Source organism: Lontra canadensis, unplaced genomic scaffold (genome assembly GCF_010015895.1).
Source record: "Lontra canadensis isolate GAN:19392208 unplaced genomic scaffold, GSC_riverotter_1.0 scaffold60, whole genome shotgun sequence".
NCBI classification, from domain to species: Eukaryota; Metazoa; Chordata; class Mammalia; order Carnivora; family Mustelidae; genus Lontra; species Lontra canadensis.
In genome coordinates, this window is record NW_022631054.1 from 6,026,615 (window position 1) to 6,032,957 (window position 6,343).

The window sequence follows — 6,343 nt, forward strand, 5'->3', positions numbered from 1 at the left end:
GAACCTGATGAAATCTCCTCCCCGCCTTGACACCCAGTCTGGGCCGGGCTAGGCGGCTCTGCAGTCTCACTCCTGGGTTGGCCCTGGATGAATGAGTCCTCCCCTCCGCCGGCCTGAGTCTGAGCCAGGGAGCCTGCGACAGTTTCCGATCTTTCTCTGTGGCCCCGGCACTGGACTCCATTCTGTCTCCAAGTCCTACTTTCATGCCTACATCTGAGCCCTTCCCCACTGTGCCCTCCTAGGGAAAAACCTCAGCAGGGTGGTCTCTGCCGCTCTGCCTTTGGTGGTGGTGTGATGGGAAGCCGGATCTGGAGCTGGACACGGGAGTGGTGTGACTTGGAGACCCTCTGCAGAGTTTTAATCACAAGCCCCCTGGGCTCTGTCTACCAAACTGGTTCTACCTTGGCCCCTGGTGAAATAGGTTTACTAGTTTCTCACTATTCATTCAGTGCATTTTAAGAATAATTCCCATCTCACTAGGCCCTGGGCAGGGTTGATATGCCCTTAAGTATTTTTTGTAAATTAATAAATTCTCATTTAGGATTTGAACATCGGTTCCTTCTGAACCTTGTTAATATGAATCAGTGCCTACAAAATCTCAGTTCTGAGTTTTTGTGGGTTTTTTTAAAGATTTTATTTATTTGAGAGAGAGAGACTGCAGCGGGCGGGGGTGTGGAAGGGGCAGAGGGAGAAGCAGACTCCCTGCTGAGCACAGAGCCCAACTCTGGACCCCCAGATCATGACCTGAGCAAAGGCAGATGCCTAACCAACTGAGCCACTCAGATGCCCCCTTCCCCCGATCAAATCAATCTTTGCAATGCTTAACCCCCACCTAGCACCATCCCTTCCCACCCCACCACCATCACAGTGCCTAGGGGACCTTTTCCCATTTGGATGTTCCATTTGGAATTTCTACAAATGTTTGTGTGTGTGTGTGTGTGTGTGTTTTTTTTTTTTTCTCCAGCAGCTCTTAACTGCTCAGGCAGAGAAGATGGCAGGATTGAATCAGGTTTAAGTGCTACAGAAAGACCAGAGCCAAGTATCCTGCCTGCTCAGCACAGCACCATTTCTCTAAGAACTGCTCCTTCCCACACCACCCCTTGGGACTTTGGCTGTCATGTATATATTCTGTGGCCAACATTGGTCACAGAGATTGGACCAGAGAAGGACATTTGACTGGGGGCGGGATGGGGGGAACATACAAATTTCCCTTTCCTAAAAATTTGCACTGGGGGCAGAAAGACTTCACTCTGTCTCTGTAGCTGAAATTAAAAGCGGTAAATCTGGGAGCTGCAGAGTGTTCCACGTGTGGAGCAGCAGAGTAAACTAACCTCCCTGCCTCTGAGCTTACCGCATCCTTGGGGGTGGGGGTGGGGGTGGGGGGTGTCTTTCCCTCCTGTGTGTCTCCTTTACTACTCACATACAACACTTCCCCTCAGACAGTTCCGGTTACCAAATGCACAGAGGTTTTCCCCCACCAAGCAGTTCTCTGAGATACCAGCTGGGGGTCCTACAATTTAACTCAATTCTGACACTGCCGACCTGGAGATAGCAGCTGATCCCACTGATTAAGGGCTCGGTCCCACAAGACTGTCCCCCACTTCAGATGCCCATCGCCAGTAGCAGGTCCCTGGGTCACCCACAACACCTCTCTGATGTGGCTACAAATCAGAGGTTCCCATACCCCTCTTCTCTGGTTTGGTTAATTTACTAGAGTGGCTCACTTGAGGAAATACTTACCGTTACCAGTTTATTAAAGGGTATGATAAAGGATACAAATGAATGGCCAGATGAAAACATACATTGGGTGAGGTCTGGGAAAGTCCCAAGCACAAGAGCTCTGTCCCCATGGAAACAGAAGGGCTGCGTACCCTCCCCATTCGTGGATGGTTCACAGACCGGGACTCTCTCTGAACACCATACTACTGGGATTTTATGGAGGCTTCCTCACATAGGCATGATCAATTACTAACTCCATTTCTAACCCCCTCCCCTCTCTGTAGAAATGGGAGGGGCAGAGCTGAAAATTCCAAGCTTCAAATCAGGGCTTGGTCTTTCTGGTGACCAGCCCCTTCCAGGAGCCACCCAGGAGCCCACCCAGAGCCACCTCCACAGAACAAAAGTGGCTCCTAGTGCTCTTATCAATTTACAAGGGTTTTAGGAGCTCTGTGCCAGGAACATGGGAGAGACCAGCATATATTTTTATTATCTCACACACATCCTAACAGCTACCACAAGTATTTAAATTATCTGGGTGTGTGTCTTTCTCTTTCCCTGCTAAAGAGTATGCCCTGAGATTATGAATTCTTCGAGAGCAGTAACCCACTCTGTTTCATCTTTGTATCCACGCAATGATGCCAAAGTTTGACACAAAAGTGTGAAACAATAATTGTTTGTCAAACTTTTGAACTCAAAAGCAACAACAGTTCCCATCTTTAGCAGATGAAGACTCCCTCAGCCACCAGCAGGTGTCAGGACCTATCTCTGTAGCTTCTGACCACCAAGCTTCTTGTCCAAATTGTGATTCCTAACAAGCACAAAACTACGGATGAGTCCCTAGAGGTGTGCAGTGTATGGGATAGCTCAAGACCCCAGAGTGCTGGGCCACTCAGCAGGGAGCAATATAAACTAAGCTGCATAAAGCTACTCATATTCTTCCAGATTCCATGGAGTATGTTTCCCAAATGATGAATTCTCTCCTAAATGTCCTAGATAAACTGCAAATGTGAATATCCCAATAAGGTAGCTTTCCTTCTGGGATTGAGCATTCGTTACATGTTTAAAATATATGAAATATGCATTTTTAAAAGGTACTCTGTTTATGAAAAGAGACATATTAATCATTCATAGAAAACCCAGTACAGCAGAACTAAAAACACTAGATAAAATGTAAAAAAAAAAAAAAAAAAATCTTTTTCAGTGCATGACTAACCTTGGCTGATATCTAAGGGATTCCTAGGAGAAAACAGGAGTAAATGAAAGCTAAATGAACAAATCTATTTAAAAGGATTAAGAAAGTCGAAAAGGTTGAGAGTTTTTATTATTAAAATAAAATTGACATATAACATTTTTTAAAAGATTTTATTTATTTATTTAACAGAGATCACAAGTAGGCAGAGGGGCAGGCAGAGAGCCTGATGCAGGGCTCAATCCCAGGACCCTGAGATCATGACCTGAGGTGAAAGTAGAGGCTTAACCCACTGAGCCACCCAGGTACCCCGGCATATAACATTATATAAGTTTAAAGTATATAAAAGATTTTTAAAATTTTTGAAAGTAACCCAACATGGGGCTCGAACTCACAACCCCAAGATCAAGAGTTGCATGCTCCACCGACTGAGCCAGCCAGGCACTCCCAAAAGTTTTTTTAAAACAGGTGAAAACATGGTTAAACTAACCAAAAGAGAGTTGGTATAGTTATATTAATATCACACAAAATACGGGGCACCTGGGTGGCTCAGTGGGTTAAAGCCTCTGCCTTTGGCTCAGGTCATGGTCTCGGGGTCCTGGGATCGAGCCCCATGTCGGGCTCTCTACTTGGCGGTGAGCCTGCTTCCCCCTCCCTCTCTCTCTCTGCCTGCCTCTCTGTCTACTTGTAATCTCTGTCTGCCAAATAAATAAATAAAATCTTTAAAAAAAAATCACACAAAATAGAATTTAAGTTAACAAAGTTATCAGAGATAAGGAGGGTTACTATAAGTTGAAAAGAGCTTCTGGGTGGCTGGCTTGCTCAGTACATAGGGCATGCAACTCTTAGTCTTGGTGTTGTGAGTTCAGGTGTTGTGAGTTCAAGCCCCATGTTGGGTGTGGAGCCTACTTAAAATTTTTTTTAATTTAAAAAAATGAAACATATATATTTAAATATATTTATTATATATAAATAAATATATAATATATTAATATATAAATAAATATATAATAAATATATTTAAATAAATATTTATATATTTATTATATATATATATATTCTAAACTGCAAGCAACAAAAACCAACTCTGGGGGAAAAAAAAAACCAACTCTGGGTATTGCAAGCTGAAGGGCAATGTATTTATTTATTTATTTATTAAGATTTTATTTATTTATTTGACAGAGAGATGGAGAGAGCACAAGTAGGCAGAGCCCCAGGCAGAGGGAGAAGGAGAAGCAGGCTTCCTCCTGAGCACAGAGCCCAGCAGCTCCATCCCCAGGACCCTGGAATCATGACCTGAGCAGAAGGCAGATGCTTAACCAACTGAGTCACCCAGGCACCCCTGAAAAGCAATGTATTGAAAGGAGATTAAGTAGCTAGTAGAATTCATGAGGGCTGAAGAGAAGACTCATATTCTGGGTTTCACAGAGAGAAACAGCAAAGTCAAGGAGTAGAATGGGACGGGTGGTAAAGCCGTCACTACAGTGGCTGTGGGGCTCTGACACACAGCTGTGCCCGTGGTACCACTAGCATGGAATGCTGGCTGATGGCTTCCCCCACCTGCCCCCCGACTCCCGTGGCCTTGGCCTGTCCAGGAAACGAGTTTCCCTAGCTAGCTTGGAGGTAGGTGTGTGAGACCCGCAGAACGCCGTCCACATGCCAACCCTCTGCCTGCATGGGATGTGGCCAAGGGCATACTCAGCACTTACACCTTTTGAAGAGGATGATGGGTCCTATAACTCAGATGCATAACCTGAAACCTAAATGCAGGACAGGAGTTCCAATGCCAAGGGCCCAAAAGAAATTTCAAATGTCCGCTATACTCTTAAACTTCAAGACAGCCCCTGCCAGGGAATAAAGATCAATCTAAGAATTCTAATCAAATTAAGAATTAAACTAAGAATGAAAATCAATCTGGACTGGTTCCAGTATATCTCACAATGCCTGCTACAAACAAAACTCAGTTCCAGATTCAAACCCTTAGCACGTATAGGACTGGGAAACCTAAAATACATCCAGAGACCAAGCTCCAAGAAGGTCTTAGAAGTGCAGTTTTAACCTTCCAGCCTCTGCAATGTAGGCAGGCTGGACCCGGGGGGCTTGGTGTCAACCTTGAGCATGCCGTCTACCCCACTTGTCTCAGAAAGAACCCATTACCTCTATTCAATCTCCAAATGCTACTTTTTAAACTATTTTAATAGGTAATGCATTCATATGGTTAAAAAAAAATGTAAACATCATCACCAGTAGACAATGAAAAGCAAATCTCTTAGTTGCCTTTATCATCCAAACCCCGCCCCCCCTTCCTCCTAAGAATCATTGATTTTTACCAGCTTCCTATTTATCATTCCAATGATAATCTGTGTGTATATATATATATAACTCTTTTTGTTTTACATATATGGGACATAAAATGCATACTGTTTTTCTCCAGTCTACTTTTTTTTTTTGCTTATTTCATTTTTTTTAATTGAAACACACTTGACATATAATATTATATTAGTTTCAGGTGTACAACATAGTGATTCAACATTTATGTGTATTATGGGATGTTTACCACAATAAGCATAGTTACCCTCTGTTGCCATACAGAATTATTACAATATTATTGACTATATTCCCTATGTCATACTTCATATCCCTGTGACTTATTTATTTCATAACTGGAAGTTTGTACTTCTTAATCCCTTTTACCTATTTCCCCCAACCTCCTACCTTTCCCTGCGCTGGTAGCCACCAGTTTCTTCTTTGTATTTATGAGTCTGTTTCTGTTTTCTTTTGTTTTTGTTTTAAGATTTTATTTATTTATTTGACAGAGAGAGAAACAGTGAGATAGGGAACACAAGTAGGGGGAGCGGGAGAGGGAGAAGCAGGCTTCCAGCTGAGCAGGGGGCCGGTGCGGGACTCGATCCCAGGACCCTGAGATCATGACCTAAGCAGAAGCCAGAGATTTAGCCCACTGAGCCACCCAGGTGCCCCCTACGTTTTTCTAAAAGATTTTATTTATTTGTCAGAGAGACAGAGAGCAAGCACAAGCAGGGGGAACAGCAGGCAGAGGGAGAAGCAGGCTCCCCACTGAGCATGGAGCCTGATGCAGGGCTTGACTCCAGGACTCTAAGATCATGATCTGAGCCCAAGGCAGCCGCCTAGCCGACTGAGCAACTCAGGTATTCCCCCCTACCCCCATCTGCTTTTAATACCTGATGAGAGAGAAGAGTCCTGGAGAACCCAACACCAGATAAGGACGGTCTGATGACAATGAGAACTCCATTTCTTTTTCATGCACTTTTTTTTTTTTTAAATCTTTCTTTTGGGACGCCTGGGTGGCTCTGTTAGTTAAGCATCCGACTCTTGGTTTCAGTTCAGGTCATGATCTCAGGGTTTTGGGTTGGAGCCCCACATCAGGCTTCACTCCCTCTCCCTCTGCCACTCCCG